Genomic DNA, 25,285 nt, shown 5'->3' with positions numbered 1-25,285 from the left:
TGATTTCGCAGCGTAACATAAGCTACCAAGATTGTTTCTTCGGGGTGTTTCACTTTAGATTGCATTATGTGATGATTTTAACTCTTATAGCCAGAAAGCCAGCCATGAACAGAGCCACGAGGGGACGGCATGACAACGGTAACACTATTCTATTACCTTCAACGTAATCATTTCATGCGTTAAGTTAGTGTATGTACCTTTAGGTTGAGTTAAGCGACACATTTCGGTAACAATCGCCTTTTAACCCGCTGAGAGGCAACCAGTGAGAAGAAAGAATTTGAAGGACCCTACCGTTGAGAAAACGGAATTACGCGGATCGAAAACATGTTCTTGAAAAGTAAATGATGAAGCGACGTTGACGATGCCACGGGGTATGCGTTACGATCCACTGCTGCTCGAATAAAAAAAAAATGCTGAGGTATAACCCTAGTTATGCTAAACAAAAGCGTCGCCTTGCTAGGTTTTACGTTGGTCATGCTTAGGCTCAGATATATGCAGACGTTGTTTTGCAGCGGTTAAATTGTCGAGCCTATGGAGTTGAGAAGACATCAACTACAAGAGGGAACACGTGATGCTGTATCTGTCATCAAAGTTCAAAGGTCAATTGGGGGTACATCCTAGTTGGTATCAAGGTTAAACAATACAGCCACGTAGTGACCTCTGGCTCGTTGAAGGTCAAGTGGCCTGCTAGCGGATACATGGCGTAGCGAAGTTTAATACACAGAACGAAGCAGAAAAGGTAGATGTGCGTGATGCTGGCCGGGCAAGATGAAAGAGATGGCCAGTACGGTGAAATATACGAGTGATACAGCTGTGATAAGCGGTGGCTGGTTAAGCGAAGAATGAAAGAGCTTGTTATAACAACAGCTTCTTTTCTAACTTTTGCCAAGTCGCCAAGTCTTTTGTCATTGCTAGTGGATAACAAAAGCAAGGGCACCGATGTGATGCTAGAAGCTGCAGCTTTCGTGGGATATAAGATGCCACAGTGTGCGTGAAAGCAACAAAAGCGTTCGAGTGAACGCCTGCGACCGTGTAAGCGCTCAACGATACTTATATTTCTGCCCGGATTAAGGTTTTCTTCATGTCTGCTATTTGGTATCTCGCGTGTCTTTCTGGGCGGTAGAGTTCGCCAGAGAAAAGTTTCTGTTTTTGTTGTTGAAAGTCGACAGCAATCAAAATAGCTCCCTCATCGTCGGCAGCTCGCTCCGTGTTAACCCGAAAAAAAAAAAAAAAAAACAAACCTTTTGCGGGGAAGCATTTCGAGAAAGCACAAGACAAACAACCGGAAGAAAGAGCGGGACGCGAACACCACCAGGATTCAGGGTCCGCCGCGAAGAAGCTGCTTGCTAAATGTGCCGCCCCGGAAGACCGTGTCACGCTCTAAAGCTTCCCGAGAACGGTGGGTCTCGCTTCGCGTAACTGCGTCCCTGCCATTTTAGCTTTTGACAACACCCCGCCAGTTCTTATTTTGAGACAAAGCCCGTGCCGTGCTTCGGAAGAGAAAGAAAAGAATGGACGAAATGGCTCGAGACGGCACGGTTACGGCTGCGCACACTGACAATGACGTCATCACTGCTCTGGTTTGATTTCCGACTGGGGCTGCGACCCAGGTCGCGTCCGACTCTTCTGGGCCGCCTTGGAAGCAAACAAGCGCCGGCACTGTTTCGGGTCTATCCGGGACGCCAAGGTCGGTGTGTTCGGGCGGGTGTAAAACGGAAGCGCCCCGAGACTTTGAATGTTACATAATAATGTTACATAATGTTACATAAGAGGTTGTGTACTTGTCATATCTAAAACTATATAAGACCATTCCACCGATAGCTACGAGAACGGCGAGATATATGTAATAGTTTAGGTTATTTAAAATAGAGCTCCAGAACTTATTTTTTAAGATAACAAATCGTCAAGACAGTCTTGGAAGTGCCGTTATCAATTTTTGTGCACCGAAGTTGTTGAGTTAAAGAAAATTAGGTTTAATGTTGCCTAGACTCCAGCGCCGACAACATGAAGATACCTGTACCTGAGATGCACGGAAGGATTTCAAGAAAGTAAAATAAAAGCCGGCTGGAGAACAGGCGGTGGGTGACCGTGGAATTGGTTCTAGGAATAGCAGCGGGCAGTTACAAGTTGAGTTTGCAGAGCGCAATAACTTAAGAATCATAAATGCCTTCTTCAGCAAACGAAAAAAAAAAGAAAACCGGGAGTGAACATGGAAAAGCCTTAACCGGGCGAAAAAAATGAAATTGACCTTGTATTGTGTTCTAACACCGGCATTAAGCAGGATTTAAAGATAATTGGAAATGTGCGATGCAGTGATCACAGGATGGTAAGGTCTCGAAATAATCCAGATCTGAAGAGGGAATGAAACAGATTAATAAAAAAGAAGTTCATCGAATAATTAGCGATGAGGGGGAGGGCAGAAGAATTCAGGATCTTACCACCTAATAGATATTCAGCAATAACCAAGTATGATGCCTTAGTCTAGAAGCAATGTGCAATAATTTCAGAAATATAATTACGGGGTGCGTGATAGAAGTAGGTAGTAGCATAGTTAGAGAGGATACCGATAAACTATCTAAGGAGACAAAGGATTTGATTAAGAAACGCAGAAGTGTAAAAGCTTCCGACCCTAGAGACCGGAGAGAACTGGTAGAGACATCAAACCTAATCAATAAGCGTAAAGTGGCCGACATAAGGAAGTATAACATGAGAAAGTTGAGCATGCTCTAAAGAACGGGTGCAGCCTTAAAGTGGTGAAGAGAAAATTGTGCACAGCCAAGATGCGATGTACGCGCTAAGGGACAAAGTGGGCAATGTGATCACGAATATGGACAAGATGGTCAAAGTAGCCGAGGAGTTCTATACTGATTTCTACAGTAGCCAAAGAAGTAATGACAATAATGGGATAGGCAGCAGTGAAAAGCAGTCAGGCATTCCGCCAGTGACGAAGGACGAGATTAAGAAAGCTTTACAAATTATGAAAAAAGGAAAAGCAGCTGGGGTGGATCAAGCAACAACAGATATGTTGCAGGACGGGGTGGATATCATGCTAGGAAAACTGGCCACCCAGTAAACGTAGTGCCCGGTGTCATCGTCAGTACCGGAACCATGGAAGAACGCAAGAATTATTTTAATTGTTATGAAAGGGGACGCTAAGGACTTGAAAAACTACAGAGTAATCAGCTTACTATATGTTACATATAGCAGGGGGCGGCAGAAAGTTAGGTGGGCGGATGAGATTAAGAAGTTCGCAGGGGTCAAGTGGATGCAGCTAGCACAGAACCGGGTTAAGTGGAGAGATATGGGAGAGGCCTTCGCCCTGCAGTGGGTATAATCAGGCTGATGATGATGATGATGATGATGATGATGTTACATATAAGCTATTTATAAGGTAATCACCAACAAAATTAGGGCAATTTTAGACTCCAATCAAGCAAAAGATCAAGTAAGTTTTTAGAAAGAGTAGTGTACTATCGATAACATCCATACCATCAATCATGTGATAGAAAAATACTCGAAATATAATCAGCCCTTATACATATTATTCATTCATTATGAAAAAGCATTTTACTCAGTAGAAACCTAGGCCGCCATGCAAACATTGCGAAATCAGAGTATAGGTGAGTCATATTTGAAAGCACTGAAAGATATCTATAGTGGCTGTACAGGAAACATAGTTCTACATAAAGAAAGTAACAAAATTCCCATAAAGAAAGGTGTTAGGCAAGGAGACACGATTTCTCCTATATCATTCACAGCTTGCTTAGAAAAGTATTCAGAGAGTTGGAATGGGAGCAGTTAGGGATAAGAGCAGATGGAGAATACCTCAGTAATCTACGATCTGCTGATGACATTGCCTTGCTAAGTAACTCAGGGGATGAACTGAAATTAAAGATGACCTAGACAAAAATAGTGGAAAGGTAGACTTGAAAATCAATAAGCAGAAGACTGACTATTCAACAGCCTCGGGAAGGAACAGCTGTTCACAAGGTAGCGAATCATTGAAAGTTGTATATTTCTTGGGAGGCCTTGGGAGGCCTCCCCCCTCGGATGCTCGTCGGTCGGGGCGCAAAAGGCCCTGGCCCGCCGTGCTCGCGAGGCGGCTGGCACTTGCAGCGGCCCGGACTGGGGCTGTTGACCAACTGAGGCCGGTGTTCACCATCTTCGACGGTCCGCGTCCTCTCATTAAAGCGAATAAAACATTTCACAAGCAAAGCCCTACTCTGGGTATCGTCCGGTTGATGATGATGATGAAAACAAATTGAATTTCTTTCACACAGTAGAACGCTAAATGCTAAGATAGTAATACGTTTATATCAAGAAGCGTTCACGAAACTACTTGTCGCCTCGTCTTTTTTTCTTTTTCTCTTCTTGATATACACAGATCAAGCAGCCTCCGCTAACTGTGGAATAGAAAGACTTTAAATGCGTATAACGTACAATACGCTGGTGTGCATGATCTCTGTGTTTCACTGTACTACTTACCATTTTCTTGCTGTTTGTAAATGCAAATCGCCCTTCGGAGTTTTGTTTCTCTTCACCGCTTCCGCCTACCTTAAAGTCTCCACGGTTTCGTACTACTCTTTTGTTACTTGCTATAGGTATATCTGACTTCCAACTTACGGTCGTCCTCTTTAATGTGCATAATTTTTTCAGACCCTTACTTATTTGTTCAATCATTATTTTCCCTGTACTCGGGAGTTTTCTCCATCACGGCTAATTCTGGCTTTTTGCTTCTTAATGTGAAATTATTTTCGCATTATCTCGCCCGTACGTCATGCCACTGTTACTTCGTCCGACTTTTTTTCTTTCGATTGAGCTCTCAAAAAAGCTTTCCTTTCCCAGGGTTTCCCTATATCCCGTTCAAGGCGAGGATGAATGTGGAAGCTTATGAAAGATATTCCATTTTGGCTGAATTCAGTGCCAATGGAAGAGTAAAATACAAAAATTCTGCGCTCAATTTTTTTTATTTGTTTGCGCAAGTCCTCAGTCGACCGAGCGCCAGGTCACGCATTTGCTTGCGTATAATACGCAAAGAAAGAAATGAAACAGGCAGATGTAGTTAAGCCTTTACTGCCAACTATAGATCACATGAACTTTCAATTGCTTCCATGTAAACCTTTCAGACTGTGTGCACACAGTGTCTTTCGTATATAGCGACACTGAAGATTTTTAAGTACCATTAACATGGCAAATAAATTGCGTTTTGTGACATTTGGACAACCCAGTAAGCAAAACTTTTGAAAAAAAAAAAAGGTTAGCTTGATAGCACATCCTCAGCCATTTACACTCGGACTGTTTTTGCCGGCAGTCAATATTATTTTTTTAGACGAGATAAACACATACGTCCTCCCAATCTTTCACCTGGACGCAAGAGCATCGTAGGCCGATTCGACAAGTGCCGGCCATATCAGCGAAAATACGCGCTTACGCGATGAACAGTACGGGGCAGCGGCCAGACTGTTACAAGAGCCGAAACCAACCCTTGCTTTTTTTGTCCGTCATCGCTCTTCCTTCCGCTATCTGCATGCCGCTAAGCGACTGGAATAGGAAACATGGCGTCGTGTGAACTGATAAGCGAAATAGTCCGATTAGATGACGTCGTTCTTCTCGTGCTTCAGGCTGTGCAGCGCATTTAATCTGCTTTCTTACCAGCGCAAGTAAAGAAATTCCTATTGAGGCCTTGTTTTTCTTTTGTTCTTGCTTCGCGCTAAAATAATGAAAGCACGTCAGCGCTATTCTTTGCAAGATGGAAGATTCAAATCAGCATGACCTGCTGTAACAGACACCTAGCTTTTTCACGGCAACAAACTGATGCGAAAACCATAAAAATACATAAAAAAATCCCAATACGCACGTAGCATAATCAGTGGGCTTACTTCGCATTCCACCCAGTTCAAGTGCTACCACTTCACCATTTATTTATAACATGATGGCGATGTCCACAAAATAATAATACAAAAAAAGATATCGTGATAGCGTGCTGAGACGAAGCGAGAATAAGGTCCTGTTTCCGGAACAACCTGACATAGCACAGCTTCACCGGGCTGCACATAGCGCGCACACGTGTATTCTCGCACAGGTCGCCGCTGTGTCATTCCGTTCTCTCAACGATATGGATGGATGGGATATAGAAGCGCCCCCTTTGAAACAGGGTGGTAGCAGTTGCTATCATGCTCATTTTTCCTCCTATATCTTAATTATGTTTTAGATTGGTTAACTATACCATCATTATATTTATCGAATTTTTGTTTCTATACATTACTAATATTATGTCACTTTTCTGCTTTTAAGCCACCAATCTTCCAATCATTTTTTCTAGCTTCCACCGCAGGTTCATTCATCCGGCCACTGTTATCTCTAAACCCCAGAGCTTCAGGAAGAGTGACTGCGCCTGCATCGGCTTCCAGATGGATACCATTACATTCGAGTATAATATGATTAATTGTTTCTGTGGGTCCTCTGAGCAGCGTCACCTGGCGACAGAGAGCGGAAATATTGTAAAATCGAATAAGAGCGCATTTAAAGCCTTCCGTAATAGAACAGATGTAGTAACCGTAATAATTTCCTGCCTTCAGTGAGTATATGTTACCTTTAGGTTGTGTTTACAGACATTCTCGGTAACAATTGTTGTTTAACGCGCTGCGAGGCAACCAGTGAGGAGAAATAAGTTGCGGGAACCTACCGTTGAGGAGACGGAATTACACGTCGCCGCTGCGCTCTGTTACACGGCGCTTATCAACTTGTTGGTCGACGCTCACGCGTTCAAGTCGAAAACTTGGGAGGGTGTGCATCTTTGAGACGAACTTCTTTCACAGTCTCTCGGGTGCTTATATGAAAAACCTGCAAATTTCAATTCCGCATTTTGTAACCACCGCGACCGCTCGCATATATTATATATTCGCAAGTATATATTCGTAAAACAATTAGGAATTAATGTTTTCGGCATGAGAACTAGGGTCTTTACTTTTATCTTTTTGAAGCCTGAATATGCCATTCAGAGAAATATGTTAGTCGTTCTACCAGAATAGAGAGAGGTGTTAGAAAGCGTTCTTAGCATTTAAAAGTTAGACACAAAGAAGTTGAAGTTCAAGTTTAGGGCACGAAATATATAGTTTGAGATTGTTTATTTGTCCATTTTATTTATATCTCTATACAGGCAATACCTATATCAGCCGCTCTATTATTCTGAATTCTTCCCAGTGAAAATAACTACAGAACGCTGTTATTATTACAACAAAATATTCTGTAGCTCTGTCGTAAATGTACGAATTTTCTATTGTTTTTGTAGTACTTTCCCATAAGTCTGCACTTCTTTCCGCCGTACTTTTCTGTAGTTCTGTAGTACTTTTCTGTTGTAACTACCGAAATTTCTGACGTTTCTAGAGAAACTTCTGTTGTCACAATAAGTTCACTGTCAAAAACAGCACAGAAATTCCCTCGTCTCCCTCGTTTTCTCGTTTTCCTACAATAATTGTGTAATTGCTCTCCTTGTTTAAACTTTCATCGTTACCTTCTTCGCATATGATCAGTATAACTACAAAAGCTTTAACTGCTAGAGCATGGACATACGCATGGACTACAAAAGACATGAAATGCTAGCGCCAACGGCGACCGGAAATAATTACACAACGGGCAGATGCGTCACCAGAAACGACCGCACCCGCCAAGAAGCCGAGCAGCGCGTAGGCTCTAAATGCCAACGCGCAATCTCTCTGGGCCTACGACGAGACGGTTCCTGGGCCGCGTCTCTCTGCCGCCTTCCCTTCTTCAATCGTTAGTTGTCACGGCTTGCAATGTTTCTAGCCGGTGCTTAATTCGTGCGTCACAGGATACGCGAATCTCCGGACAGGCCTCTCCGAAGAAGGAAGGGAGGGTGTGCCTAGGCACGAGGCTTTTACTACCTGCCGCTTTCGCTGGTCCAATAGTCGCTTCAGTTCCGTGCCTAACTGGCGATGTGCAGGTCTTTTATAGCGTGCAATAACAGCGCTCCCTCAGAGAAATGCGATTTCGCTTCCCCCAGAGACGTGCAATGCCACGTAACGTCGCGTAATCCAGGGGGTCCTCGCGCCAGCGACTATCGGAGGCAGATCAACATTAGTTTGTTAGTATTTAATTATCTGGAATCTTGATAAGAAATCTGCTGCTGCTCTGAACACGAGCCATGCAGAAAAGTTTACGCCCCCCCCCCCCCCCCTCTCCCCCCCCCCCTCCCCGCCTAGGCAGCGTGCAGAGATTACTCCTTTCGCTTCTGTCAGTTGGACTTGAAATTCTTTCGCGAGAATACGGAGATTAGGATTCTAGGCAGAGACGAGATTGGAAATGTAAAAAAAAAAAATAGCTCAATTGTTTAGTATTTTTTCATTTCCCTGACTTTCGTTGTGTAGCACACAAAAGAAAAGTTTGGTCAGCGTAGGTTGACGTTGAGCTTGCAGAAACAGCACGAGAAAACGAGGGCTACCGTCAGAAACGCTTACGCAAAAGACGGCGCCCGCTAAGTGCGCTCTACCGCTGTTATCTTTTTTTCTTGTTTTTGTTTTACGAAATCTAACTGGATTCTTTGTCATACTTTGAAACAAATAGCTGTAAACGTCGCCCACCTTTCATTTCGATAGCAATACTGCGCCAGGTTTCGGCCCGTCGCGTATTTCCGGGAAGGGCCACGTTTGACCTTGATCAGCCACGAAAAAGACGAAGAAGGCGAAGAAGATGAAGAAGAAAAAGACGAAGATGAAGAAAAATATGCAGAAGAAGACGAAGAAAAAGCCGAAGAAGAAGAGTGCTCGGTCAACCGCAGATAATGCTTTCGCTTCACATTCGATTCAGCAGCATTGAACCCTTCTCATTTATATGTGGACTCGTAGCTAAAGCTCTGGTGTCATACTCTTTAAAGATGAGCTGAAGTGTCCCCATAATATAGCACCCTACACTGATAGGGAGTGATAGGGGAAAAATGTAGCAGGTAAAAGAAGGTTCCGTCGTTGCTATAGCAATTCAACTAGGGTCAACTAGAGTTAAACCACAACTATGTTTTTAGTCCATTCTATCCATTATAATCGGGAGTGCAGTTTTTTATATTCAGTGGTATTTTGTAAGGGATCGAAATGATGGGCTAAAATCACATTTGATAAAAACACTTCATAACATGACCTTTAGAGTCATTTATTGTGATTTTCGTAAGTCATTTTTGCGTTATGATGGTTGAAAAAAATCTCGCGCGTTATTGCATCTCAGAGCTTGGATGAGAAACTTTATTGCTATGCAATCTCAATACGTAATACTCAATTGGAGGGCTAAAATTTGAAACTGTAAATACAATACATCACTCGAGAATGTCAATATTAAGCAAATGCGAGACCCTTTTCCCCTGAAAAAAATTCCGGTATTTGAAGGAAAAATGATAAACCTCAGCGCTACAAAAAATATTCTGGGAGACATTTCTGAACGGGACAAAATTGGCAAGAACCAATTTCACGTAACTCTTCTTTTTTATCTTTGGCTTGAAATTGAGGTGAAGGCAAAAAGAAAAAAGAAAACGCGGAGCTCGCACTTTCCTCTCAACACCCTCCCCCTTCTATCCTGCATAGCACGAAAAAAAAAAAACACTGATATACTATATCTAAAATGACCAAATAATTCCGTTTCCCGCTATCGGATTAAGAAAAATATCGGTTTTCATGCATAATTATATACGTGCCTGTGGGCTCAAGACTGATTGGTGCCTTTAAGCATTGCTGACAGGAAACTGCCGCGGCCTTAATAAAATGAAGCACGTTGCTCCCACGAAACTGCAAAACAAAACCATGAATACGCACCCAATGCATAAAGAGATATAAGCACCTGAAAGGAAACGGCTAGTTGAAGAACGTTACTGAAAACAGGTGAAACTAATGATTTGCGATGCAAAGAAAGAAAATACAAAATTTCTTCGGCGCCGCCTAGAAAAAGTGCTGACATTTCAGTCTATTTAATTAAGTCGACAGAGTCGGGAATGGCAGCAAGAACACGCATGTAGGAAACGGTATTTGCTGATGCAAGCTTGGGTGGGCCAATGAAGCCAACAAAATGCCTCCGTTTCTAATACGCGGCAAGATTCGACCTATACGCCAGTTCCGCCCCGACGACATCCCAGTGTAATTGGATTTGCGAGCCCATGATGTCATCGAACCTCTCCTAGAATAGAAGAGCGGAATATCTATAGCTATTCTCTCAAGTAGCCCTGATAAGTTAGTAGTAGGCGTAGATTTCTGATCGAGCAGTTTGCGCGGAGACTCGATGTTTTCCCACTACGCCTGGTTCTCCGAAAAGAACTGTTTAAAATTTATCCGCGTCGCATTTGTATATGCGTCTTTATACTCGTCTCGTTCGCTTTTTGCTGGCTTCCGAAATGTGGTGTAAGTTGTATCACAGAAGGTAGCAAGAAAGCTACGATACGTTTATTTAATTATGCTTAACGGAAACCTATGAAAAGACGGGACAAGGAAAGGGGAAGAAGCGACGGGTGAGCATCTGTCCTGTTCTGGCTTTTTTTTTTTTTTTTTTTGTCCCATCGTTTCGCTACCTTTCCACTGAGCATAATATGTCATCAATGGACCACACTTTTGAAGGTTTACTTCACCCTGAATATAAACCATAAGGTTTGGTTTGGATTGGCTGGTGGGGTTTAACGTCCCAAACCGACTCAGGCTATGAGAGACGCCGTAGTGGAGGACTCCGGAAATTTCGACCACGTCGGGTTCTTTAACGTGCACTGACATCGCACAGCACACGGGCGCCTTGTTTTTCACCTCCATCGAAAAGCGGCTGCTGAGGCCAGGATTCGATCCCGCGTCCCTGGACACAGTAGTCGAGCGCCGTAACCACTGTACCATCCCGGCGGGGCATAAACCATAAGGGGTCTATGTATTTGATTCGTAATCAGGCAGCACACCTCGTTTGGTTAACCTTGCCATTCCAACTATTACAATTCAGAAAGGATCCTAAACATGGTGAACATTTCATGCACCTTGAATTCTTCCTTACCTCAATCTTCTCAAACATTTTTCCATTTTTCCAATTTTCAAAGTTTTTCTTTTTTTGAAGTGGACCCTTCGTCAGGCTTCGGATGTCCATGGAGCGGTTGCGCCAGACTGTCAAGTGGCAGTTAGTTCATTGAAGGGCGGGTTATTAAACTTTTTTAGATTTTGTTTCTTAGATTTGCGACGTAGCTTTTAATGTGCCTCGTCGGTGGAGTATTGATTGCGGGGGTTTAATTAAGTGGCAGCGAGGTGGGACAGACGTTAAATAATTCTATTCCTGCCGCAGTGAATTAGGAAACAATGAACGGTTCCCTGCGATTGTTGGCGCCTTAATTTCCCGCATGTCAGCGTCGAGATGACATGGCCGCGTTTTCTGCCTGCATCGTCCCTTAATGAAATGATAAGAAAGAAAGGTGGTGCCAATCCCGATTCCCGTGGTCTGTTTGCCTGCGCAAAATTTGTTGCTCAGGCTTGGAATGACCCGCGAAACTCGAGGCAGTAATTAATCGCATTCGATGCGTGCAATCAGGAAGCGCTATTTTGTTCTCGTGACGTGACGTGACATGTTTGTATTTGAAGTAATTACTCTCGATCGGCTGCGTTGAATGCCGAGTGTTTTGAAGGGCACATAATGAAACTTATTTCGGTCTCAGTTTACCAGATCGATGCACGTGCTAGTGGCTTTATTTTGAGGTTACATATATTCAATTTAAGTCATAGTGAACACAGAATATAACAATCTTATTTCTTCACAATTTCTCAGCGCGCGCCGGTGCTGACAAATTGTTATGCACACACACGCACACACACACACACACACACACACACACACACACACACACACACACACACACACACACACACACACACACACACACACACACACACACACACACACACACACACACACACACACACACACACACACACACACACACACACACACACACACACACACACACACACACACACACACACACACACACACACACACACACACACACACACACACACACACACACACACACACACACACACACACACACACACACACACACACACACACACACACACACACACACACACACACACACACACACACACACACACACACACACACACACACACACACACACACACACACACACACACACACACACACACGCACACACGCACACACGCACACACGCACACACGCACACGCACGCACACACACACACACACACACACACACACACATATATATATATATATATATATATATTGGACCAGTCTTCATCAGAATGCTACAAAATATTTTCAAGCGTGCATGAAAGAGTGAGTTCCTTGTGAGTGCGTGTGTGCGTGTGTGTCTGCTTAGGTGGATGGGTTTTGAAAAAGGAGAATTTCTATAAAGCGCAGGAAACGACGTTTCATTGTACGTACCAAATAAACTAACCTCATCTGTCATATATTCGTGCGCAGACAAATTGTAGTCTTGTTCCTTGTCTATCTTTGTGTGCTGCCCGCTGAGCGTTTTGAAAGGTTCACTTAAAGACATTTTGCAATAGTTATCTTCAACGTAACAGCCAAGCTACATGTATTTTTGTGTACAATAAAACGTGGAAATAGTCCAAATGACTATACTCGGCTTTTCTCAAGCACGGCAATGTTTCTTTACATTCTGTGCCGCCAGCATATATAACAGTGTGCAAAATAATAGAGAAATGAGTTTTTAAACAGTGGCGGCTAGTGAAACCCCGTCCTACAAAATTCCTTTCAGAGAGAAGCAAGTATTGAGGTACGAAACTATTTACTGCATGGAGGAGGAGGTTTCATCTTTTTTGCGCGCTTCGGAAATGTCAAATAAACTTGTTTCGAACAAAAATAAAAAATAAATATATATACTTCGCTTTACGTTACATTTTGTCAGTGGAGACACAGTCTAAGGAAAACGTTGCTGTCTGCTGTTGGGACCTTTGGGAAAGCTGTGATTTCTTCCCCGCTGCGATCGAATGAAGACTGTGTGATGTCCTCCGTGATGTCGTGCATTACATTTGAAAGAAAGCTCTATTTGAAGCTTACCATTTTCTCTCCGAAAACGTTGCGTGCAGATCAAACCACGGCGGTAGTGGTCATTATAGTAATGCTGTGCTTCGCACGATCATCATCTCACGTCTCGAAGGCTTATTCTCGAGCGCACTACATAAGTAATATCGACTGAAAAAGCTTTTCTGTTTACTGCCGTTAAGTGCGCCAGAAAAAAGGAAACTGGATTTTTTCATTTATTTATTTGTTTGTATGAAAGAAAGATCATTCCACATAGCCATTCCCACATAAACGCTTGGTTGTTGCAATACCGATCGCCACGTGGCACATATTCGCTGCGTGCCAGGCCTTTCGCACAGCCGACCGAACACGCGATAAGGGATAGAACGTTTGGGCTGCGAAATGTTGCCAGTGTGCAGCGAGCGTGAACGCTGCGTAGTCTATCATCTCCCTCCTCACAGGCACCCTAGTGGAATATATCTTCCAATCGGGCAAGGAGGGTTCATTCGACCGCTGTTCATCATGTGCAGTCGGCCCGAAAGAACAGCGCGCTACTTGTTCCGCCACTACGAACAGCTTGTCTCGGCTGTCTTTCTTATCCCCGGCGTTGCCTACGGCAACCATGGATGCCGACGCAACCGACAACAATGCAGTCGGCGTGAGTGGCAGCAGCATAAGGAAAACTGTCTGGTTGACCACGCTCTGACCATACACTGGGTTATGCCCTTCCGCAAGCGCAGCTAGTCCAGCTCCCATTTATTTTTCTTCCTCCATCGACGGGCTTCTGGCTGTTAGTGCTTGCATACATGTATATATATATATATATATATATATGAGAGCGCAGAACGGACGCCTACAGTCCACGACGCTGCACATCATATTCATTTGTTCAGCGTGTATTGCATGTACGCCCCGATGGAGATGAATAAATTACATAACGAGGCCGTCCTACACTGCATTATTGGGCCTTGTGGAAGGGATAAGTCTGGTCCAGCATTCGGGACGAAAGGAAGGCCAGTCCACTTTGTAGGCGCCGAAAATGGATTACAGGCCATTATTGCCGTTGCGTCAGTTACGCGCGTTCTTTTGCGTCTGTACTTGGGCTGCTCGTTTCGTTTTGTATTTCCGCGCTGCATTTGTAGCCGGCGGAGTAGCGGAAGGGTTGCTTTTGTGTTGTTCGCGTTCTTGGAGTTGTGGTGGCTGCCGAGGCCGGGTAATGTAGCGGGGCGTTCCCGCTACGTCGATGATTTTGCGTAGGATGCGTGCATTTCATTAGCGGTGCCTGGCAAAGCAGCTTCGTTACACAGATCGCGAAAGGGGATCGCCAGAAATGAAGAGGAGAAAGCAGAGGGACAGAAGTATAAAGCACACACACACACACACACACACACACACACACACACACACACACACACACACACACACACACACACACACACACACACACACACACACACACACACACACACACACACACACACACACACACACACACACACACACACACACACACACACACACACACACACACACACACACACACACACACACACACACACACACACACACACACACACACACACACACACACACACACACACACACACACACACACACACACACACACACACACACAATCGAATCCCGGCCTCGGCGGCCGCTTTTCGGTGGAGGCGAAAAGCAAAAGCGCCCGTGTGCTGTGCGATGTCAGTGCACGTTAAAGAACCCCAGGTGGTCGAAATTTCCGGAGTCCTCCACTACGGCGTCTCTCATAGCCTGAGTTGCTTTGGGACGTTAAACCCCACAAACCAACCAACCAACCACACACACACACACACACACACACACACACACACACACACACACACACACACACACACACACACACACACACACACACACACACACACACACACACACACACACACACACACACACACACACACACACACACACACACACACACACACACACACACACACACACACACACACACACACACACACACACACACACACACACACACACACACACACACACACACACACACACACACACACACACACACACACACACACACACACACACACACACACACGCACACATCACATATATATATATATATATATATATATATAGCACCGCACGCGATATTCGGAGGTCGTGGGTTCGGTTCCCACCATCGGCAGGTTGTTTTTTCTTCTACTTTGTGTTTAATTATCTTTCCCCTAAAACAGATTACATTACTAATTTCTGTGGTCATCCAAGTAAAAATTAAAATAAAAAAAAAGACAAAGTGCCACCTCCAAAGCTTTCCTTGGCCTCGCCGACTGTTGACTTCTTTCCTTCATATATATAGCATAAGTAAATAGACGTACTTGGTTGCTAGAGGTTACATACAAGTGAAAAATTGCTTCATACTGTTTCCAAGTTTATTTGGAGCCGACGTTTCGGTAGGAGCCCTGCCTTTCTCAAGAAGTCTTGAGGGAGGCAGGGCTCCTGCCGAAACGTCGACTCGAAATAAACTTGGAAACAGTATGAAGCAATTGTTCCCTTGTATATATATATATATATATATATACAAGTGAAAAATTGCTTCATACTGTTTCCAAGTTTATTTGGAGTATATATACAAGAGAAAAATTGCTTCATATTGTTTCCAAGTTTATTTGGAGTCGACGTTTCGGCAGGAGCCCTGCCGAAACGTCGACTCCAAATAAACTTGGAAACAGTATGAAGCAATTTTTCACTTGTATATATATATATATATATATATATATATATATATATATATATATATATTTCATAAGTCTTCAAGGATCCAGAAATATGTATATAAGATGAGGTAGGGGCGCACAAATGAAAACAATGGATTATTTCCGACGTTTCGGCCGGGCTCCGGCCGAAACGTCGGAAATAAACCATTGTTTTCGTTTGTGTGCCCCTACCTCATCTTATACATATATTAGGGATATCAAACGCTTTCAGGGCAACTGATTAAAAGCATATTCAAAGAGTCACATTGAAACACTTGAAACATATTTCTTTCAGCCTTTCGGTTGTAGCACAACCTTTGTGAAAGGTCGAAAAGTGTGATAAGGGCAAGTTCGTGCTAGGACCGATACACCGAAAGGATGTTAACGAACTTCTTTTTCAGTCAAGAATGGGTTTTGAAAGCGCCCACTCGCACTCGGAACCGCCTGTCGCTCTGAACCCTATCATCACACGTTGGGTAACAAGGCTTAAATACATTGAATGCCATAATTGCCACCTTTCTGATTTAAGGACCGTCAGGTGAAGGAGAATATCTCAGGTAGGCGGGCTCAAGCTGCCGTCTCTATGGACAAGCTCCTAGAGGACTTGGCGTACTTGTTTTCCCGAGAACACTTTAAATAAACCATAATGCGGGTGGTCTAAGCGTCATAACCTATATTGGACTAATTGAGAACGTACAGCAACGAATTGGTGCTCTTTCTCAGAGAGCAGTTGTCGAAACGATTTGCACTAGGTTCCTTCCATCTCGGACAAAAAGAGAAGTTTCCAGTGCTCAGTGGTTTTCAAGCGTATTTCTCGTTGAAGATCCTGAACTACAGAATCGCATAAAGCAACCAGACGTTTCGAGGTACAAGTACACTGATATAACATTAGGTAATCTCGAGCGATTCTTTATTTTTTTTTTCAGCTTACAATCTTTTCCTGAGCGATAAGGAACGTAACTTGGAGCCCATGAACTTGGATATGGCGCTTGTGTGCTACTAATTTTAGAGTAATTTATTGTATTTTCCAGATGAAGGACGTTTATTCATCATGGGCCCTCAGCGCAATTACTTAGGCCCAAGGAAAATAACTATCTTTACCGGCGTATTCAGCGTGAAGCAGTACTTTATGGGGAGATTTCGCTTGCGGCAGCTATTTCGGGGCGTTCCGACCCTTTTAATGGCAAATACCGTTATAGAAAGTGACGTGGCTCCAGACACTTGAAGTCACTGTGAAACAAACACTGTTCGCATAAATGGCAACGTATTAATGCTTAGGCATCGTGCATATCCCCAGTAAATAAGCTCAGCTAAACGTTTTGACCTATACATCAGAAATTTTAAATTCAGGGTTCATTCATTATTTTGAAATACATGAAATTTTGTTAAAGCTTTCGTTGATTCTACTTTTGTAGCATAAAATGCCGTATATATATATATATATATATATATATATATATATATATATATATATATATATATATATATATATATATATATATATATATATATATATATATATACACTCATCTACATATAATGCGCAAGCTTTCATAAAGTTTTTAATACCTATGTTTCTCCATGCTCGGCCGAAAATGTAATTTGAATTGCATATTTCCGGCGCCTAAACATCTCTTTATTATTGCTTAATTAAATACCCCGCCTTTATAGTCATGACTGTGCTTGTCGTTCCTATGCAGCTATTGCTATAAATATGTAAGGCTCCAGAAGCAGGACAAGAATTTGTTCTGTGTAGTGGCTTCCGTGCAAGTGCTTTCACACTGATGTTTTGACGTGCGCACATACATAAGCTCACATGTTACACGACAACCGTGATTAAGTTGAAAAAAAAAAAATGTTTTTCAGCAAATCCCCCTTTAGCGAACCACTCGTTATACCGAACGCGTACTAAACTTGACAGAAAACAAAGCAAGGCGTCATTGACAGGGTAATAAAAAAGGCTGATATAGATAGTGTTTGGTATTGTAGAAGTTCATAAATTTGGATACAGTTTCTCCTCCTTCTTCTCAGTTTCAGTTCTCGCCATCCGGAAATTTTTGTTCAACCGCACGCCAGAACCACACAAAACATATTCAGAAGTCTAAGTTCCAACGGTATTTGAACCCCCACACACTTACGTGCCAGCGATTGCCTCCAATCCCTAAGTTACAGCCTCAAGGATGTGTGACCTGTTCGTATTCGGTACTTATAATCTTCACTACTAACATTAGTGGTTTAGTTGATGGTGGAAGTTCTATTTTTATTCATTGTTTAAACCTTCTCAAATTCTTCTTCCCACGACAAAAAACAAAAAACAAAAAAAAAACTCTTAAAACATAGTCAAGTTGAAAGGTTGTGCAGAATGAGTATCGAATGGCGCGTAATGTTTCGTTTTCGACGCCTCAACAGAGAAGTCTTTAGCCGAGATCGGTCCAGTGGATGTTCCGCATTCCCTGGAACCGGCTACCCACACTCTTGCAGGGTTTGCGCTCTATGAATGCATGACTCAAGAACATTCTTCGCATCTGCTAGTTGTAGTGGTTAGCTGACTTGTTTTTAGGGGATAGAGCGACATGCTAAATGAAAAATAGATAAAAGAAGGTATTGCGGACGGCAAAGGGAATGAGCGTGAACACTGCTAAATTTCCAATCATCGTTATCCTTTGTTCTGTGCGCGCTACTATGCTGGTTTACACTTTAGTGTCGTGGCAAAGAAAGACGCGCAATTCGGGAGTCACATTACATCAATAGGAGCGCAGACACCAGTTGTTGTGGCTGTAGGAAGAAGGAAAATAAAATGCACGGACCTGCTACTGGCTCTGTAGCTGAGCCACCTCCGCTGCCTCGTGCAGACAGAAGAGAAAATAGAGAAGAAATAAAAAAGCAGAGGGAGATAAAGACGCGTGCAGCAACAACTGCCGTCGTCCACCACCGAAACGGTGGCGAGTGCAATGAAGGCCTACAACAGATAAAAATTCTGTGGCAGGCTAGCCCCCGCAGCAAGCGGCAGTGACCAACCTGCCCCAACCTCATCACGGGAGCTCTGCAGAGACACCAGTGATGAGCGTCACGAATAATGAAAAAGAGGGAGACGGCCCTTTGATTTACTGCAAATTGAACATCGCTACCGCGTACAGATGGACGTGAGTTCGAACAAACGGTCGTAGAAAGCACCCGTCCCTCCGAATTACAGGAAACCGACGTCTAATTAAACAGGAGCGCCGAGCGCCTGATGAATGTGTAATGACTGTGTTCATGGCGGGGTGAAAGCGGAAGTCCCATGAATTTGTCACCTTTACCAGAATGCGTTCATAGCCAGGAGGCATCGCTCTAAAACTGGAAAGCAGTCTGCAAGCGAACGAGTTGAAGCAGCGACAGTGATCGCTACGGAAGCAGGCGCGAAAAGAGAAGCGAGGAACGCATCGCACAATGGCGTCTCGTGCATGCAGTGCAGCAAGACCGACACAGGCACAGGGATACTTGGTAACGGAAAAAATATTCGCCAGTGCATGAGGTCGTTCTTCACTTTTGGAGTTGGCCACTTATCAGCCACAGCCGCTTTTAGAGCGAAGACCTCCACTGTTCCTTGTCTGGCTAGGTCAAGCCGTGCGAGCGTTTGGCTTTGAGCCGACGGAGCGCAGCAGTGACTGTGACGTTATACCACGTGACACATTAGAGAGATACACCTGCATTCGCTCCTGGGCTGCGTGGTGGTGGTTTATATCTCCCGACTGGGAGATGGTATTATATCTGCTTCGTTTAGCGTTCGCCGAGTTCGAAGAACGAGGCGATAGCGTTCGCAGACTCTTTCACTCTGATGCCACGTGATAAGGAGAGGGTATAAGAGTTAATCAAATTGATTCGCTTGCGGTTTCTCCTCTAGTTTCTTCATGCAGGAGGCGCGCGGCGGACCGAGTGCGGCAACTGTTTGGAGGCGGCATCAGGCCGCGCCCGGTCGTCCAATCGATATAACTCGCCGAGGACTATTACTGCAGAGGGAACACGCTTAACTATAGCTGTTGAAACCGATCGAGAACGAGAAGCTCGATTAAAGAAGCAACGGCAGGATGTCTGTGAAAGATGACGGCAGGAAGCAATAACTGATTCTGCTACGACTTCTACATCGTCATCTACAATAGCTTCGCCTGCCGATGCAGAGCTTTTCGCTCTGTATAACTAAAGTTTGGAGAATTAGAGAGTGAAAAGCAAGACGCCCCTGTGCTGTGCGTTGCCAGTGCACGTTAAAGAACCCTAGGTGCTCGAAATTTCTGCAGCCCTCCACTACGCTAAAGCCTGAGTCGTTTTGAAACGTTAAACCTTGAAAATTAAACCAAACGAAACTTTGATCCTTCCTTGGAGGCAACCGGGTCCTTCCTTGAAGGCAACACTAAAGGCAAGTTCAAGAAAACGGGTACATAATGGGTTCTTTACTGACAACACACTGCAGTAAAACAGGATGTGGGCAATACAGGCGAAGCGTGGAATAGCCAGAAATTTTCTTTCGGGGTAAAATTGTCCGCCAAAGTTTGATTTGTTTCGGCTGTCTAAATGCAAGAACCGTCCTCGAAGTAATCCCTGGAAAGGAATTCGGCCTAAGCGGCTTACTGTCATAGCAGTTGTTCAAAGCTCTGAATCGAAAGGTGAAGTAACTTGCTTTGCAACTAAATGTAGGCGGAGTTCGCAAAAAAAAAGGAAAAGATAGAAAAATTTGTTCATGCGGCTCGACTAGAAGCAACGCAGTTTACTTATCACGAAAGCAGCTGGCTGCCTGAGGAAAGGGAGGACCAGGCTTAATGTTTAGACACTTCGATTTTCTCGGTGCCTGCCAAAGGCACACCAAAATGACGCTCTCAAAGCAGGAGCTAGTCCTTTGTAAGAGTGGCTGAGGTACTCTGCGTTGTATAGTCACCTCTTCATTTGCCGGTATTTAGGTCTAACGCTTGCGGTCATGCTGAAGCCACCACGTGAAAGTACACAAAACTGTTGCCTGGTCACCCCTTCCCTTACCCTGTAGCTACCAATAAGGTTGTTACGTAGAAAAGGTCGAATGCCTGTTTGTAACTTCGCACCGTTTGACGAGTTCGTAGCCATCGATTTATTATAGCAGACACTCATCTGCCGCACTTAGTGCAGAAAAATTCTTTGCTCAGTAAACAGGGGTACAGAATCCTCTGCATGGAAGGACTTGCCTTGAACCGGGAAGCGAGATGAAGGGGCTTTAATATTTTAAATTATTTTGCATCTGAAAAAAGGTTCCGTTCTTTCTCTTTATCGAGTTTATTTCACTTCTGAAAATGTTGTTTTTTTTTTTTTTTTTTTTTTTTTTTTTTGTGACCAGCGTTAAAATCAGCTTTGCGAGTTAAATATTCAAAGGTGCGGGGAAGCCGCTATACAGGGGTGGCGCGAGACGGAGCATTGAACTGGACACTCCGCTATATAACTTGACGTGAAAGTTTGTGAAGCATGATTTACAACAACACATATCGAGTTTAGAATGATAAGTCTGGGAGGCTTTTCTCGCACCAGAGGTGCCCAGTCCCAGGCAGTTTTGATCATGAATTGTACGATGACCGGAATGAAGAACTATACTTGAATTTTGATGTGCAGAAATTTGCTGTAATTACAAATTCAGGCATTTTCAGCCAATCTTACAGCCCAGAGACAGAACAAAAACGTGGAACTCACCGGCAACAGGGGATACCCTTCACCCGCGCGTAGCCGAAGATTCAGTTCAATAAATCAATTTTTACTTCAGTTTGTACACGCAAACTGGTGATGGTGAGAAAAATGCAGTGAATTATACACCGCTTGACGGGCCTCACCACCCCTACAAATCAGCTGTAGGCACATGGCAAAAACAACCAGTGGTAAAAAAAAAGTATAAACGTGCATCTACAGAACAAGATTTGACAGAAACATGCCTCATAACTGGCAGCAATAATAGACACAGAAGACCGTGAGGCTGTAACACAGAGTGGCACAGTACGTTCAAACACTTGACATCACTGTAGCATAGATTGCTGAATTAAGCTTTTCCGAATGGCAGGAAAAGACATAATATTCACTTATCACGAATGCATTGCATCCGAAAGTAGCCCAGAACACTTTTCTAGACTCTGCGCGAAGGGGGGGGGGGGGGGGTCTGGTTAAAAAAAGCTTAGCCCGTTCCACATTTCAGATCACCGAGTCATGGTGAATTTGCCAGACGAATGGTTCAAACCCCCCTGACATCGGTAAGGTATACGCAACCCATGCCTCTAAAGTACACATCGCAAAAAAAAAAAAATCGCGAATTCGCTTCAAAAACATGACGGTCTATAGCAGCGATCACCCCTAGATATGCCCACGGGGCTGAATATCAGGCCCGACTGTCTTCCCAGGGTTCCAGAAAACTGTATCCGCTGCAAGAGACAACACACGCAGGCAGAGGGACCAGTTCCAATGGTTTCCTTGGCCTTGATATCTTCGCAAACTGAGGCAATTATTGCACCCAAACGTATCAGTTTCCATTGTTGGACATTGGCCGTATCTGTCTTCATTGCACTGTTTCGCTTCACGATGCATCACTTTCCCATGGACGGATATCGGTCGTGCATTCCGGTCCCCGCCTAATCTGCCACGGTCAGCCATCCCATGGGAAATACTAAAGGTTCCCTAAGCATGGCCTAATTCGTCCTACTGGGTCCGGCATTTGTTTCTATTATTGCTCTACGTGAAGGCGCGAGCCTGTCCGGCTTGGTCCAACGGTGATTCCTTCACGCTGGACGTTCTAAATGGGGCGCCCGCCCCGCAGTTGCAATGCCTTTGGTAGCTGGCTCGACCAAGGATCAACGGCACGATGCTCGCGTAGCTTGCACCTCTCTTCAAATCAGGCGGGATGTGAGCAGCCTCTTCGGCCACTTAGGGGCTCGGAAAGACCGAACATCACACAATGCGCGCCTGTCTTGGCGTTGGGTGCTGCTCATTCCCTTCAGCCTCTTCCCGCCGCCCTCCGATGGTCAGGGATGGTGCGGCAATGGGACATTGAGAATGGCGGAGACATTGTCCTAAACACCCCCGAGCGCGTCTGCGATTCCTCGTACAATGAGAAACTCAAATTAGGGCCTGTTCGCTCTTAGATGCATTGTCGTGGGCTCGTGGCCAGTTTTTCAACTCTTTCCGAGATCTTTCTTATCAGGGCGGGACGTGTTTTGCTACTGCCGAAAGTCATTCTGACACTTTAGAAACGCCCCTGGTTTTTAGGGCTGTGTTTTGAACATCTGTCCCCTGTACGTTTCTTCCATTTTACTTATTTCAGCTAATGTAGCCGGCGCAATTGCAATTTGGCTGCTAAACACACGCTAATCGGATGGCAGCAACGCTTGGCATTCTCTTCACCTAAAATGATGAATTATTGTGAACTCTGGAAACTGTAAACATATGGCCTGTATTTCAGGTGGTAGCAAGGATATGTTCCGCGAATGAAGTCTGCTGATTGTTTTCATTAAATTTGATTGTGCAAACGGCCCCCAATTACACTGCACCAAACTGATTTCGTTTGCTTTTTGTTATTTCAATGCAGCAACACAAAAATAATTCCTCTGGATAAATCATGTTTATTTAGTTTGCTCCTAGAACTTGTGAGCGCGAGCTGTTGTACGGGTCATCTCGTTTTTTTTTCTTGTTTTTTTTTATTACGTCGAAGGCAATTCCGTTTGTTTCCAATGAAGGAAGGGTTCAATGTCCTAACGTCTTCTAATCGCTTAAAAAAAATCTATCCACTTCACGCATGAAAAGGCTGCATTCCAGGGCAACAGAATGCCGCTCACCAGCCTAGGTCATTTCCCGTGGGGTTCCGGGTCCTGCTAAGAGCAACGTCAGAGACCTGGGGACTGACGTGTCGCGCATTTCGAGCGGCCACATTTTGCCGATGGAGCAGGAGCTCTTTCAAAAGGGTTCAATACCCTCCGTTGTCCCAGAATACCACTTTGATAACGTCATTCTGGCGTCTCTGCACGTCACAGCTAACCCAAACCCGAGTCTCGACGTGAAACGCGATCCTCCCTGCATGGTTGGACCCTCCTTCCCCCCTCTCCTCGGCCAGTCAACATCCGACTTCCTAGAACCCTAAACCAGCAGCGCATACCCGTTACATGAGGCGGGCGAACGACCCTCGTAACAAAACTGTCCACACGTTGTTAATCTGTCTTCTCTGGAAACCGAGCAAAAACATAAACTTACATAAGCAGATCGCTGCCGGTTCTCTGTGTGCGGAGAGTGAGAGCTTTCCCGTGTAACGCTTCGTTGTCACGGGTGCCCGTCTTCTGTTGCGAAGGCGGGTGGGAAAGGGGAGGGAGACAGTCATGTGACTGCTGTTCCCAGGACTCGCTTGCTTCTTTCCATTCTCCTCCTGTGTCTTTTTTTTTTTTTTTTGCGTCATCAGGCTGGTATGTCTTTTCTACTACTAAGGCTTGTTTGTGCCTCTTGTGTGCGTAAGCCTCGACTGTGCTGGCACATTGGTGTAGTGTTACGATGTATTCCCAAGGCAGCAGTGGCCGCTGGTGTTTGTACTCCTTCCACCCAACATGCACACAACATACTTCCATTACAGCCGCCCTCTTACTATCTGTGCCTCTTACCTGCATAGCCACGTTTTTGTTTAAGTCGTCCCCGAGCTGTTGTTATTAGCAGCTAGAACCTGATTCGACCGAAAAGAAAAATTAAAGAAAGTAAGCATGTTTTGGACCGCCCTAGTTATGAATTAAGCACATCGAAAAAGGGCCTTCCTAACTCACACTCAGTACTTTACACCAACATTACAGCCTTCGTACCTAAGCGCGATGCACTAACTAGTCTAATCGAAACCACAGAAAGCAACGTAATCGTACTAATAGAAACTAGGCTAAATGAGAATATCGCAGATAACGAAGTGCTGCTAATTTTCCAAACCTACGACGTCTTCCGTCATGACTGAGAAGGTAAAAGAGGCGATGGGGTCTTAATTGCAACTCTTCGTAATCTGCGATTCCACACGGTAAAAATTGACTCTCCCTCGAAATCGAAAGCCTCCTTTAGACCAACTGTAATCTACGCTTGGTACTCTTCTTCTGATAGCGACGCTCTGTCCATTCATTTCATGATGTCATTGACGTGGTAACTTCAAAAGTTCTGGACATCAGTCTCTTCGTACTAAGGCATTCTATCTTTTCCGAAATAAATAGGCGTAACCAGTCTGATTCGTCTGCACGCCATTGCCTGAACACGTACGGAGTGTTTGCTCTGACGCAACTGATCGCCAGCCCAAAAAGACAATGTTCAATCATTTAACATATTAGATCTAATACTAACGTGTCCCTCAGAAAGTTAATATCACTCATGCCTCTACCAGTGACCACTCAGTAATCCACACGATGCTTTTCATTCACACACCAGGTTCTTAAATGCAAACAAAGCTATCACACTTCACATGAAATTACAAGAACTTTAACAGTCAACTCGATGCAT

At 44.3% G+C, this 25,285-nt stretch overlaps 1 protein-coding gene across 6 annotated transcripts in view; it reads right to left on the bottom strand.

Moving 5' to 3' along the window:
- LOC146172892 (xibalbin-1-like) overlaps positions 1 to 25,285 on the bottom strand; it is a 116,915-nt gene that overhangs the window by 71,085 nt on the left and 20,545 nt on the right. Inside the window, exon 1 of one of the 6 annotated variants that reach the window (XM_084584859.1) lies at positions 6,686 to 6,810. The exons of the other annotated variants lie outside the window; for them this stretch is intronic. The gene's annotated coding sequence lies outside the window, so the exon portion shown is untranslated. Of the gene's footprint in view, positions 1 to 6,685; positions 6,811 to 25,285 lie in introns of those variants that run through there. 6 annotated transcript variants of the gene reach the window in all.

This window comes from Amblyomma maculatum, chromosome 11, assembly GCF_055883805.1.
Source record: "Amblyomma maculatum isolate TAMU_Amacu chromosome 11, ASM5588380v1, whole genome shotgun sequence".
NCBI lineage: Eukaryota > Metazoa > Arthropoda > Arachnida > Ixodida > Ixodidae > Amblyomma > Amblyomma maculatum.
This window is presented reverse-complemented; position numbering and strand designations above follow the sequence as displayed.